This window comes from Salvelinus fontinalis, chromosome 10 (genome assembly GCF_029448725.1).
Source record: "Salvelinus fontinalis isolate EN_2023a chromosome 10, ASM2944872v1, whole genome shotgun sequence".
NCBI lineage: Eukaryota > Metazoa > Chordata > Actinopteri > Salmoniformes > Salmonidae > Salvelinus > Salvelinus fontinalis.
The window spans coordinates 21,220,354-21,235,640 of record NC_074674.1 but is presented as its reverse complement, the minus strand read 5'-3'; the positions used below and the strand labels follow the sequence as shown (position 1 = coordinate 21,235,640).

The 15,287-nt window shown below is 44.7% G+C and overlaps 1 protein-coding gene across 1 annotated transcript in view; it reads right to left on the bottom strand.

Moving 5' to 3' along the window:
• The window catches only part of LOC129863804 (LHFPL tetraspan subfamily member 2a protein), a 61,384-nt gene that overhangs the window by 29,356 nt on the left and 16,741 nt on the right, over nt 1-15,287 (bottom strand). Inside the window, exon 2 of the mRNA XM_055936069.1 lies at nt 7,224-7,300. The gene's annotated coding sequence lies outside the window, so the exon portion shown is untranslated. The remainder of the gene's footprint in view (nt 1-7,223; nt 7,301-15,287) is intronic.

Genomic DNA, 15,287 nt, shown 5'->3' with positions numbered 1-15,287 from the left:
ACTGCTAAACAGCCTCTGCTAGGTGGGCACTGGTATTAATTAAAGGGTAACTACACCCAAAAATGTCAATTTCTATTTTTTCCCAGACCTCAAAAGTGGTCTCCTAATGTGGTTTAAGCATTGTTGTGGACTTACATCTAATTTAGCTGTTTATTTTAATTTTAAAAAGTGTTATTTTGACAGCGAAAACCTGAAGAAACAGGGGGAAACTGAAACTTGGAGAAAAAAAACCTGGAGAAAATGAAATTTGGAGAAAAAAATTGATGGAATCAGGCAAAAAATAAAACAGATTTTATACAGACCTAAATTGACTGGCCTATGGAGCCCAGCGCCTCTGAGGTTAAGAGGATGTTGGAAAAAAAATGACCATCTGACATATCAGAGTCTGCCGTTGTCTTAGTGGGTGGCCAACCAGCAACGCCCCCAGAGAGAGACAGACCGCCAGGCCACACCAAGGGGAGTGGAGTAGGGTTGTTTTGGACAGTCATATTGTGGAAAGATCTCTGTTTGCTGTTTCAGTGGCACCGCAACAGGACGTTTTTCCCCAGTTCCTCTGTTTGTGATCTCTGAGCAGTTAGACTACACTGCTATGATGTCATGCCTCCTTGGAGATATTTGAAAGACACACACACACACACACACACACACACACACACACACACACACACACACACACACACACACACACACACACACACACACACACACACACACACACACAAAAGAAGAAAAGCAACCAAACAAACCCAGATAATATGCTCAGCAGTATACAGCAGCTCTCACAAAGACTAGGAGAAATCAGAAAACTATTCAACAACATAACAGACTGACAAGAAAAAGACTGCTTTTTCATTAAGGTCTTAAAACCCTACTTCCCACTGACCAACAGGCTCTCTAGGCCTTAACACTGGTCCCATTATACTTAACCATTTCCAGCCCTCCTTAACCCTTCACATGACCCCAGAATGAAAAGGGGGAGAGGAAAGTCCTTACACCCCCAATCCTCAGCCAAACCCTCTGTGAATGCTTCTGTTTTCCTAACAGGGAGTCAGTAATGTTCTGTAGGGGCTGTGTCCTGACCAGGGGATGACAGCAGTTTGATTTCAAACTAACTGACCGGAGGGTAACTGCAGAACCTCCCACTGAGCTCCCCAGTACAGAACACTATAGACCTGCTGCTAGCTGGAAATCTGTCTTAATGCTTTAGACCAATGACCCTCAGGGCAGACCAGGGACTGTGTGTGTGTGTGTGTGTGTGTGTGTGTGTGTGTGTGTGTGTGTGTGTGTGTGTGTGTGTGTGTGTGTGTGTGTGTGTGTGTGTGTGTTATATAGGCCCCTGATACTATGCTCCAATCAACAACAGTAAGCACTCCCTGGTCCACAGAGGTGTGGGGGAGTTGTACACTGGCTCAGAATCTCAGCCTTCCTGTAATAATAAGAGCATCAAATGATATTGCGTCTGGTACCTGCTCGCAGCTAAACAAAATAAAGGTCCAATGCAGATGTTTTTTTTCTTTTTCTTTTTCTAAAAAATATAATTTCTGGGTAATAATTAAGTACCTTACTTATTTTTTTCAATAAAAATGGTTCAAAAGAAACAACATTTCTCAAGCAAGATTTTTGCTAGGACTGTCTGTGAGTGGTCTGAGTGGTCTGAGTGGGGAGGGGAAAACTGAAAACTAGCTGTTATTGGCAGAGAGGTTTGGAACTCCCTTTCTTATTGGTCTATTAACTGATTTACCATCATCAGGCAGGCCAAAATTCCATCCCACCAAAACAGGCTGACATTTCAGGCGGTCTTTTCAAACAGCTCTTACACTAAAAGGGCATTATCATAATTTTCACAATTTCACAGTATTATTCCAACTTCATAGTGTGGAAATATAAAACACAGAAGAAACAGGTTTTTGACTGCACTGGGCCATTACGAGAGTGTGTGGGGGTGGAGATGGTGAAAGATGAGGAGAGAGGTAGACAGGGAATAGGAAACTGAGGAGAGAAAGACAAGGTGAGAAAGTGAGAGATGTGGACGTGTGTAGGTATTGTCTGGCTGGTTTCGGGGGTAAGTTAGATGTGACATGGCTTTCAACTGGAGACAAAGAGAACGGTGTTACAGACATTCACGCTCCAGGGAGAATACCTCTACTGCTCTCACTCTACTGTCTGACACACACCACACACACCACACACCACACACACACACACACACACACACACACACACACAATTTGATGTCATCGCTAAAAATCTCACAGATAATAACTGAAACTAAAAAGATAACTGCCTTCTGAACCTGAGCGATAACATTCCTCAGATCTACAGGCTGTGTGCTTAATACTGTACACAGAGAGACAGGAAGTGAGCACCAAAACAGGTTCCAGATAACAGGAACTGAACCCCTGACACCCTCAGAAACCCCCTTATCCTATCCTCTGTATTCTCTCTGCTCAGGCCGGTGACAATCAGCAGTGATTATTGTGTTTATTGTTTCAGGGGCTTTCCTCGTTGAGATGACTTTCCCAGATGGTCTCAGCCAGCCAGGCAGGCAGGCCAGAGCAGAGCAGTATCACTCACACCATTGTTTTCCCACCATATTGGAAAAACGTGGTCTTCCTCATTCCTGCCGGTTCCACATAATAAACAGACTGGACTGATCTTCTGTGTCAGGGGGGGAGATAATGGATACAGCCCGTGAACTTGGTGAGAGGATGAGGGGGGTTAGGAGGATGTCAGTGTTCCCCCTATATACATTTAGCAGAGGCGCACTGCAAAACTGTGGACACCTGCTTGTCAAACATCTCATTCCAAAATCATGGGCATTAATATGGAGCTGGTCCCCCCCTTTGCTGCTATAACAGCCTCCACTCTCTGGGAAGACTTTTCACTAGATGTTGGAACATTGTTGCGGGCACTTCCATTCAGCCACAAGAGCAATAGTGAGGTCGGGCACTGATGTTGGGTGCTTAGGCCTTGCTTGCAGTTGGCATTCCAATTCATCCCAAAGGTGTTTGATTGGGTTAAGGTCAGGGCTCTGTGCAGGCCAGTCAAGTTCTTCCACACCGATCTCCCCAATTTCATGATATCCAATTGGTAGTTACAGTCTTGTCCCATCGCTGCAACTCCTGTACTGACTCGGGAGAGGCGAATGTCAAGAGCCATGTGTCCTCCAAAAACACGACCCTGCCAAGCCGCACTGCTTCTTGACACACTGCTCACTTAACCCAGAAGCACCAATGTGTCGGAGGAAACACCGTACAACTGGCGACTGAAGTCAGCTTGCAGGCGCCCGGCCACAAGGAGTCGCTAGAGCATGATGGGACAAGGACATCCCGGCCGGCCAAACCCTCCCCTAACCCGGACGATGCTGGGCCAATTTTGCACCGCCTCATGGGTCTCCCGGTCACAGTCTGTGATCGAACCCGGGTCTGTAGTGATGCCTCAAGCACTGCGATGCAGTGCTTTAGACCGCTGCCCCACTCAGGAGGCCTTCGACAAACCATTTCTGTATGGACGTCGCTTTGTGCATAGGGGCATTGTTATGCTGAAACAGGAAAGGGCCTTCCCCAAACTGCTGCCACGAAGTTGGAATTGTCTAGAATGTCATTGTAAGCTGTAGCGTTAAGATTTCCCTTCACTGGAACTAAGGGGCCTAGCACAAACCATGAAAAACAGCCCCAGACCATTTTTCCTCCACTACCAAACTTGTCACTACATTTGGCACTATGCATTCGGGGAGGTAGTGTTCTCCTGGCATCCGCCAAACCCAGATTCATCCATTGGACTGCCAGATGGTGAAGCGTGATTCATCACTCCAGAGAACGCTTTTACACTATTCCAGAGCCCAATGGCGGCGAGCTTTACACCACTCCAGCCGACACTTGGCATTGTGCATGGTGATCTTATGCTTGTGTGCGGCTGCTCAGCCATGGAAACCCATTTTGAAAAGCTCCCGACCAACAGTTCTTGTGCTGACGTTGCTTCCAGAGGCAGTTTGGAACTCGGTAGTGAGTGTTACAACCGAGGACAGACGATTTTTATGAGCTACGTGCTTCAGCACTCAGTGGTTCCGTTCTGTGAGCTTGTGTGGCCAACTACTTCGCAGCTGAGCCGCTGTTGCTCCTAGACGTTTCCACTTCACAATAACAGCACTTACTGTAAAATTGACCAGGGCAGCTCTAGCAGGGCAGAAATTTGATGAACTGACTTGTTGGAAATCAAATCAAATTTTATTGGTCACATACACATGGTTAGCAGATGTTAATGCGAGTGTAGCAAAATGCTTGTGCTTCTAGTTCCGACCGTGCAGTAATATCCAACAAGTAATCTAACAATTTCACAACAACTACCTTATACACTCAAGTGATGAAGGAATGAATAAGAATATGTACATATAAATATATGGATGAGCGATAGCCGTGTGGTATAGGCAAGATTCAGTATATGGTATAGAGTACAGTACACACATATGAGATGAGTAATGTAGGGTATGTAAACATTATATAAAGTGGCACTGTTTAAAGTGACTAGTGACACATTTTTTATTATTAATGTGGCTAAAACTTTCCACCTTCTCCACTACTGTCCCGTCAATATGGATAGGGGGGTGCTCCCTCTGCTGTTTCCTGAAGTCCACGATCATCTCTTCTGTTTTATTGACGTTGAGTGTGAGGTTATCTTACTGACACCACACTCAGAGCAATGATCCAGAATGCTACCAGCCCGGATCGCACATTCGAAATGCTGATAAAATTTATGGATCTATGTTTCCAGATTAGCCTTGTTAAAATCCCCAGCTACAATAAATGCAGCCTTAAGACATATGGTTTCCAGTTTACATAGAGTCCAATGAAGTTCTCTCAGGGCCGTCGAGGTGTCTGCTTGGGGGAGGATATACAAGGCTGTGATTATAATCGAAGAGAATTCTCTTGGTAGATGATGCGGTCGGCATTTGATTGTAAGGAATTCTAGGTCAGGTGAACAAAAGGACTTGAGTTCCTGTATGTTGTTATGATCACACCACAACTCGTTAATCACAAGGCATACACCCCCACCGTTCTTCTTACCAGAGAGATGTTTGTTTCTGTCGGCGCGATGCATGAAGAAGCCGGGTGGCTGTACCGACTCTGACAACATATCCTGGGTGAGCCATGTTTTCGTGAAACAGATTATGTTACAATCTCTGATGTCTCTCTGGAAGGCAACCCTTGCTCGAATTTCGACTACCTTGTTGTCAAGAGACTGGACATTGGCGAGTAGTATACTCAGGAGCGGTGGGCGATGTGCCCGTCTACGGAGCCTGACCAGAAGACCGCTCCGTCTGCCCCTTCTGCGGCGCCGCTGTTTTAGGTCGCCTACTGGGACCCGATCCATTGTCCTGGGTGGTGGTCCAAACAGAGGATCCGCTTCGGGAAAGTCGTATTCCTGGTCGTAATGCTGTTAAGTTGACATTGCTCTTATATTCAATAGTTCTTCTCGGCTGTATGTAATAAGACTTAAGATTTCCTGGGGTAACAACGTAAGAAATAATACATAAAAAAACGTAATACTGCATAGTTTCCTAAGAACGCGAATCGAGGCGAACATCTCTGTCGGCGCCAGTGTCATCCTAGGACGGTACCACATTGAAAGTTGCTGAGCTCTTCAGTAAGGCCATTCTACTGCCAATGTTTGTCTATGGAGTTTGCATGGCTGTGTGTTCGATTATATACACCTGTCAGCAACGGGTGTGGCTGAAATAGCCGAATCCACTAATTTCAAGGGGTGTCCACATACTTTTGTGTATATAGTGTATGTAGAAAATATAATGGAGCAATATATTTCATAAGATCATCTATGAGAATTTACAATCACCAAAATAAAAACTAGACAGTCTGAAATTCAAAAAATGTCATGGCATGGGGTCCCCACTGATTTTATTATAATGTTTGAATTCCTCAGATAACATAAGAAAAAGGCAAAAGCCATGGCAAAATGTGAATAATTGCAAGAAATTTAATTTAAAACTGAAAATTACCTCAACCCCATGGAAAAATGTGTAGAATTGCAGGAAATTTGTTTCGAAACTAAACATTTTCTCTCAGCCCCATGGCAAATGTGTAGAATTGCAGTAAACTAGCATAAAAGGGTCAAATGTTTGCTTTGCCCCATAGTAAAATGTGTAGAATTGCAGGAAATTTGCTTTAAAACAGCAACATTTTGTCTCAGCGGTAAGACCCCACCATTGGCCAAGCCCACTAACTTTGCCACCGCTGCTGAAACAAATCCTAGGGGAAACACTGGATGTTGCTGGGGTTTGGAGGTGTCATTGTCTTTGTGTTTATGGGGGTTATGGGGGTTATAGTGGTTCAACCAGCTATCACTACAGTACTAAAGCACAGAGAACTAAAGTATTAGTATTGTAAACATACTATCCCTAGGGCTGGAGTGCATTAGGCTACAGTATGTCTTGGCTTGAAAACTGGGGTTATGATCCCCTAGCATATGTAACATTCACATGAAGATGATTCTTGTCTGAGACCTGAAGACCCCAAGTTAATGCCTATAGGTTTTAGTTCAGAGGGCTGACACAGTCCTGTGGCACTCAGACAAGCTGGGTTCAAATCAGCTGACACATGCTTACAGTTGAACAACAGGACCTTGGGGACAAGGCTGTCGTTCCATCAGGTTAGGACAGGTGCCAGGAACCCAATACAATAGCAACAAAGACAGGAAACCATGGCTCTGTTTGTTTGAGTGGACAAGGTTAGCTACGCAGTTGGGTATTATTATTATTATAATGATGATGCAACAGGTATTATTAGTTCTCCTAATCTGATTTGTTAAAAATACAATGGGAAAAGCAGCACGTGGCAGGCTATGCAAGTTATGTATGTTAAAGGGACAGTTCAGGATTTTGGCAATGAGTCAGATGAACTCATGGACACCATTTTTATGCCTCTGCGTCCAGTATGAAGGAAGTTAGCGGTAGTCATTGCACTAACGCCTCGTTAGCAACTTCCTTTGAACCGAACAGATACATAAAAATGGTATCCATGAGTTCATCTGACTCTGGGGAACTAGATAAAGGGCTTAATTGCCAAAATCCCAAACTATCCCTTTACGTTTCAGAATTAGGTTCTCCATGAGGTCAATACATCTATCCTGGAATCAGAATCGGACTCAGAATGATGTCAGATCTACTGTTTCCTATATTTCAGACCACGCCGTGTACAGAATGTACTAACCTTTTGTGTGGAGTCTTGAGGACGAGTCAGAGACAGGTTCACTTCAGACCTGGTTACGCAAGTCTTCTCTTCAGAACCTGTAGAGGCAGCAGAGATGATGCATTACAGGGTGACACACACGCTCTCGCGCTTGTGCACATGCCAACTGCTTATATTATGAAACCACTGGTTAACCAGTCAGGAGCTCCGTCAGTTTCGGCTCAGTTTTGGCTCCCTGACAAAATGAGATGCTATTTTATTTTCCACTCAACCTGAGGAGTCTGAGGAGGAGGTTTAGAGAGAGAGCCATAACACCTGGAGAGATAGGGAAACTGTTCGACAGAGCGTACCCTTTAATAAAAGGGTCTGCATCCCTCATTATCCAAAGCTGCAGCAAGATCGCATAATATAGGTTATGCTAGAAACATTAGCATAACGTTAAGCAAGGGAAGTTCCATTTCAACATATACTTGGGGCGGCAAGTAGCCTAGTGGTTAGAGCGTTGGACTGGAAACCGAAAGGTTGCAAGATCGAATCCCTGAGCTGACAAGGTAAAAATCTGTCGTTCTGCCCCTGAACAAGGCAGTCATTGAAAATAAGAACTTGTTCTTAACTGACTTGCCTAGTTAAATAAAGATAATTTTGGTTGAAGGATCTACAATCACGCCTGACAAGACCAATGAAAACCACGCTTTGCTGGAAGCCCCGCCTTCCACAGGTGATGAGTGTGGGGCTCGGATTCATTCCTTCAATTATTCCTCTCTTCACCTCGGTGTGAACAGGAACGATTCACGCTACTTCAACAAACAATTGGAACACGAGACTGTCTTACATGAGTCACCCCTTGGGACGACATGTGCTGAAGTCTGTATGGTTCTCATAAGTTTCCTAATTTACATATTTTTTTTTTCTTCAAACAATACAAAATGTACACATACAAAAGACAACATACAGAAGCACACAAACATCCACAACATCAGAACTGCCCCCCTATCTCCAGTGCCTGCACTACTCTTTTTCAAGATAATTGACGGGAAGAGTATCGTCCATCCCGGGACGTGGAGATGGTTTGGGTTTTGGTCAGGTCAAATGTCCCCCGGCTCCTGTGTGCTCTGTCGCCAGTTACGTGAGGCTACTCGAAGAGAGAAGGTGATCAGGTTTTGTTCTGAGCGCAAAAGGAGGGGGTGCAACTCGATATTAGGAAGGTGTTCTTAATGTTTGGTACACAACCATCTTCCCAAAGACAGTGCTTCTGTTTGCTTTTTGGGGTTAGTGATGAAACAGGAGGACGAAGAGCTGTATTAATAGCTTTCTCCACTCTGAATGTGAGTAGCCTACTACGAAGACATACGTTTCAGAACACACCACTTTAATTGGAGAGAACAATCAACTCTGTTAATGGCTGGTTCAATAACCTCCGCCTAACATCCGATTCAAAAGAACACTGCTGTGTTCAGCCATCAGCTACAAAATGGCCAACTTAAAGTAGGAGCACTCTACTTAATGTCCAGTTCAATAATCAATATCCTGCAATAAACCTCTCATTGGCTACAGTATATCATGATCTCAGCTTCCGGAGGAAAAGGAACGATCCATAAACAACCGTTTTTTCCCTATAGTTATTTTTTGTCCAGCTCCTGATCCCAACGAGATAATGTTTGTTGTGTGTTAGGTCTGCTATTGTGACAGTGAGGAAGTAACGTTATCTATGGGCTTTCTGAGAGGATAAGAGCCAGAGGAGAACTAGACGTTCCCAGAAAGATGACTGACATCCGACACCATGGGGGGAGTGCTTGTTTGGGGCGGTCTGAGAGCCTTATTATCCTTTACTGGATCCAGCTGCTCTTGTGATAACATCTGACCAACAACAGCTCTCAGCCAATCAGGTGAGTGAACAGCCTAATAGGTTTATCAGTGGGATATCTCCCACCCCTTTGGGTTATCAAGGTTATCAGTAGATTGCCCTCGGAGAGCACTCGGGACTTCTTAAAACACTTGACATCTGCCTTGGCCCTGGGCCACTAGAACACAGGCTACCATTGTCAGTTGGAAAGGAAGGTGCAATTCACCCCTTCAACTCAGATTTACTGAAGCAAAGTCAGGGCATCAGTCACCAACCCTACTGGCACCACCTCCACCCAGAGTACCGTATGCCAAGTAGAGTGAGACATCATGTTCTTATCATCATACCGTAATGTCTTATGTCCAGTCAGCTGGGCTGATACAGTTATGCCCGTCAGCAACTCAGGGTGTACACATACACTTCACACGTCCCCCCTGAAGGCTTTCTAGGTTTCCATTGTGTGTATGTGTCCGAGTGTGTGTTCGTGTGCGTGCGTGTGCCATTTGACATCGCTACTCAGCTGAACCCGAACAGTGTAGATTCGAGGTTCTTTCAGAGTATTTTCCAATAACAGAGCTGAACACTCAGGTTACAGTAAATGACCCTGGCCAAGGGGCTTTTCTCCACTTTTACAACCCCGTTACCCAGTCACACAGTTACTACAAGCTCGGTCAAATCGTACACTGTTTCTCTCCCGATAGTGGTGCATAGAAGTGTGTGGCTGCGTAACATAGTATAGGGAATGAGATGTCATTTGAGATTTCCTATATAATATGTCCACTGTGGCCAACCCCACCACAATGGGGTCTCTCTTACAGCCGTTAGGGGGTTCGGGGAAGAGGTGGGCTGTTTGGGGAAGTGAAGTGATGGAGTGGGGAAGGGGGGGGCTACTGGGGAACTCTCTCTGGTCCTAAACGTTTCTCAAGCTGTGATTGAATCGCTGAATGACAGAAGTGATGGTCAGTACTGCTTTACTCTCTTTCCCTCTCGCTCTCACACGCACACCTCACTTGGCTATATGTGTGTTTGAAAGACCAAGGGGGTGAGAGAGAAAGTGAAAGGAGGCGGTAGGGATCAAAATGTAGAGAAAAGGCGGAGAGTTAAAGAGCAAAATATCACAGAAACAGAACGCTTCCTCGGAAGACGCTTTCTGTATCATATCTCTCCATCTGTTACACACTGTCACTCCTCTGCTCACTCTCAGTGCTTTCCTGTGTATCAGATGAACGCTTACAGTAAACTGAACTGGAAAAACTGTGTTGTCCAACGTTTTTTCATAGCACCTTGAGAGAGCTCTGTATCTGAGTGTATAGATACACAGTACGTATTGTCACTGTAAGTAGTGTTAAATGTTCCATTAAATCTACAGGACATCACAGCTGCTGGTGACTATTTACACCAAACACCAAACACATAGTTGGTCGTCTTGACCAATAGTCACCCTTTATGTACAGTATGTGTCCATGTTTAAGTCTTGGACACACTGGCAATATCCATGGTAATTCATTGACTGTTTATTCCAAGTATGTGCTATACATTCATTGCACTGAAGACATACATACACTGTGAAGAATGTTTACACATGACTCCATTAGGGTTGTGTAAAATGTGTTGCTATCGCTAATTGCGATACGTGTGAAATGGGCTTTAAATAAAGTTTGATTCGATTTGTTTATTCTGACTACACTATAAGAAACGCCTGCAGACATTGCCAGCAGCATACCACCCTGCATCCCACTGCTGGCTTGCCTCTGAAGCTAAGCAGGGTCGGTCCTGGTCGATCTCTTGATGGGAGACCAGATGCTGTTGGAGGGCCACTAGGGGGCACTCTTCCTTCCAGTCTAAGAAGATCCTAATCCCCCAGGGCAGTGAAGGGGGCACTGCTCTGCGCAGTGTGCTGTCTTTTGGCTGGGACGTTAAATGGTTGTCCTGACTCTCTGTGGTCACAAAACATCCCATGGCACTTATCGCAAGAGTAGGGGTGTTAACCCTGGATACGACTGTATATTATAAGAGACATTTTGAAATACTGAGATGACAAACACAACCAATTCTATTTCTGCAGAATAATAACCAAGCTATAAACGCTGTTCTGTTCCTACTCTGCTGGCCAGATGTCTTACATTTAACACACATTACATTGGGAGACCAGAGAGGAGACCAGGGCCTTTGAAAGCCTTGCCAGGAGCTCTTCAAAGAGACGAGAAGAGGAAAAGGAAAAGGAAAAACCTTTGGATTTGTGGTGCCGCTGAGCTTCCGTTTGGGGTCAGGCTAGCTGCCTCAGAGAGAGAAGGAGAGAGAGAGAAGGAGAGAGAGAGAGAGAGAGAGAGAGAGAGAGAATGAGCAACTGAGGCAACATCGCTCTTTACTCTTAACTCAGGATGTGTGCTTTACATTTAGGCTACTGTACAGAAGAACATCTACTGTCGCTACCTCATAGGGCTGGGCGATGTAGCCAAATTATCACATCACAATATTTTTTACATTTTTGACGGTATGATTTTGTTTTTTAATAATAAAATGTCTAAATATTCTTCATGAGTAAAGCATGATCCTAGGGTGGCAACAGGTATATGCTAAGTGTTTTAATGGGGCTTTCTCTCTTCTAATTGATTTATAATGTTCAATCAAACTTCAACATGAAAATCATTTTCAGCATTTTCCTCAATTTCTGCATTTCCTTCACTAATTGGTTTTCATTTCCACACTGTAAAACATTTATTTTGTCTTTGTATGCCTATTCCTTTGTATCACTATTCCTTTATTAATTATGATCCTATAGAACCCTGTATTTTCAATGGATTCAATGGCAGTTCTTACTTTAGCCACAAGGGGCATTGTGCCGATTTCTAAGGTGCTTTTTGGCACCTGCACTGCCACAAAGGCAAGATTCATGGCAAAAAAAGTATATGTCCACACCTTTTGCACCAACATTGCCTTACAGGCACTATTCATGGCATAGAATGACATGTGCGCAGTACGAACCCAAAGCTCTTGCTCGCAAATTAGCATTTCTCAACCATTAGCAGTCTCTTACTGGCGGGAAGAACGGACGACTGACATACTTTTTTTTGAGTTTCATCACACAGTTATTACATATATAAAACATCTAACAAACCAAACATTGCAATACCGTTATCTAAGGTAAAGTAGACATCCAAACTGGTCAGTGCATCAATACTGGTATATAGTACAATGTGGTTTACTGTCCAGCCATACAGCCTCGCTGCCCCAACCAAGAGGCATAGACTCACATGCTGACCAGACCGGACACGTCGCGTGCGCGGCAAAATACATTTAGAAATCCATGTTATTCAATTATTGCACCCACACTGCTTGCGCGACAACGAGCGTCTGCGTTACCAAGGGCTAAAATAGAAGTCATTCCTATTTCTGACGCAGATCGCACTGAAAGTCCTGCCTCTCCCATCTCCTCATTGGTTTATAGAAGCAGGTACCCACGTGCCATCTCCTCATTGGTTATACCCACGTGGGTGATTGAAAGACGAACTTTGTTGCCGGTTGTCGTGGTAATACTATGAAAGTTTAGATGCGATCACCATATAAGTTCAATGATGAAAAAGCCTGGAAGGAGGAGAGATGACTAGAAACGATTCGGTTGGCCATTTTATGTGTGGATTAATTTGTCGGAGTAGAGGACCTTGTGCAGTTCAGGTAAAATAACAACTCAATGTTTATTGAGGACAAATTAGCTAGAAACAGCAAGCTAGCTAAATAGGACAAATTAGCTAGCAAGTGCAAGCTAACTAGCTAAATTGCTATACATGTTTAATGCTTTTCGACCTGTCCCCAAATGAATGTCATTGGTTCAGAGTTTGTTTTGATATTTTAACCTGCGTGTCGTGATCGCGTTCGGTGTAGGGGGACAAAATAAATGTATGCACGATAGCGCACGGTGGCGCATGCGCGCAGCCGGTTTGGGTTCCGTGTAAGGAACAAACTGGATGTGTGAGAGAAGTGCAACAGAAACTGAAGTACAGATCCAAGCAAAACAGTCCCTTTTTAATGACATCATCACTTCCAAGAGCATTTATTTGCAAAATCATCCTTGTTCGCCTGAATACACTCAAACTTTCCCTTCACTGCTGTGCAACTTGGGCCATTTAGACAGGACACCAACTGTAATGTTGAAATACAGTATTCTTATCGGAAGACTCAACAGCCTTTGTGCAAACCACCCTTAAAAAATATGCACGTTGTTGATTACAGACTTTGAGCAAACATAATGATTAGGCTAAACACACACTAATTTCCTCTGTCTTCATGATGGTGTGTGTATGTTGTATGTGTGTAAGTTGTATGTATGCCTTCCTTCATGTGTTGTAGGTGTGTGTATTTTGTGTATGGTGCACTGTGCTTGCATGTGTGTGTCAAATCAAATTTTTATTTGTCACATACACATGGTTAGCAGATGTTAATGCGAGTGTAGCGAAATGCTTGTGCTTCTAGTTCTGACAATGCAGTAATAACCAACGAGTAATCTAACCTAACAATTTCACAACAGCTACCTTATACACACAAGTGTAAAGGGATGAAGAATATGTACATATAAATATATGAATGAGTGATGGTACAGAACGGCATAGGCAAGATGCAGTAGATGGTATAGAGTACAGTATATACATATGAGATGAGTAATGTAGGGTATGTAAACATTATATTAAGTGGTATTGTTTAAAGTGGCTAGTGATACATGTATTACATAAAGATGGCGAGATGCAGTAGATGGTACAGAGTACAGTATATACATATGAGATGAGTAATGTAGGGTATGTAAACATTATATTAAGTGGTATTGTTTAAAGTGGCTAGTGATATATTTTTACATACATTTTTCCATTTTTAAGGTGGCTGGAGTTGAGTCAGTATGTTGGCAGCGGCCGCTAAATGTTAGTGGTGGCTGTTTAACAGTCTGATGGCCTTGAGATAAAAGCTGTTTTTCAGTCTCTCGGTCCCTGCTTTGATGCACCTGTACTGACCTCGCCTTCTGGATGATAGCGGGGTAAACAGGCAGTGGCTCGGGTGGTTGTTGTCGTTGATGATCTTTATGGCCTTCCTGTGACATTGGGTGGTGTAGGTGTCCTGGAGGGCAGGTAGTTTGCCCCCGGTGATGCGTTGCGCAGACCTCACTACCCTCTGGAGAGCCTTACGGTTGTGGGCGGAGCAGTTGCCGTACCAGGCGGTTATACAGCCCGACAGGATGCTCTCGATTGTGCATCTGTAAAAGTTTGTGAGTGCTTTTGGTGACAAGCCGAATTCCTTCAGCCTCCTGAGGTTGAAGAGGCGCTGCTGGGCCTTCTTCACCACGCTGTCTGTGTGGGTGGACCAATTCAGTTTGTCCGTGATGTGTACGCCGAGGCACTTAAAACTTACTACCCTCTCCACTACTGTCCCATCGATGTGGATAGGGGGGTGCTCCCTCTGCTGTTCCCTGAAGTCCACGATCATCTCCTTTGTTTTGTTGACGTTGAGTGTGATGTTATTTTCCTGACACCACACTCCGAGGGCCCTCACCTCCTCCCTGTAGGCCGTCTCGTCGTTGTTGGTAATCAAGCCTACCACTGTAGTGTCGTCTGCAAACTTGATGATTGAGTTGGAGGCGTGCATGGCCACGCAGTCGTGGGTGAACAGGGAGTACAAGAGAGGGCTCAGAACGCACCCTTGTGGGGCCCCAGTGTTGAGGATCAGTGGGGTGGAGATGTTGTTACCTACCCTCACCACCTGAGGGCGGCCCATTAGGAAGTCTAGTACCCAGTTGCACAGGGCGGGGTCGAGACCCAGGCTCTCGAGCTTGATGACGAGTTTGGAGGGTACTATGGTGTTAAATGCTGAGCTGTAGTCAATGAACAGCATTCTCACATAGGTATTCCTCTTGACCAGATGGGTTAGCGCAGTGTGCAGTGTGGTTGCGATTGCGTCGTCTGTGGACCTATTGGGGCGGTAAGCAAATTGGAGTGAGTCTAGGGTGTCAGGTAGGGAGGGTGGAGGTGATATGGTCCTTGACTAGTCTCTCAAAGCACTTCATGATGACGGAAGTGAGTGCTACGGGGCGGTAGTCGTTTAGCTCAGTTACCTTAGCTTTCTTGGGAACAGGAACAATGGTGGCCCTCTTGAAGCATGTGGGAACAGCAGACTGGGATAAGGATTGATTGAATATGTCCGTAAACACACCAGCCAGCTGGTCTGCGCATGGTCTGAGGACGCGGCTGGGCATGCCGTCT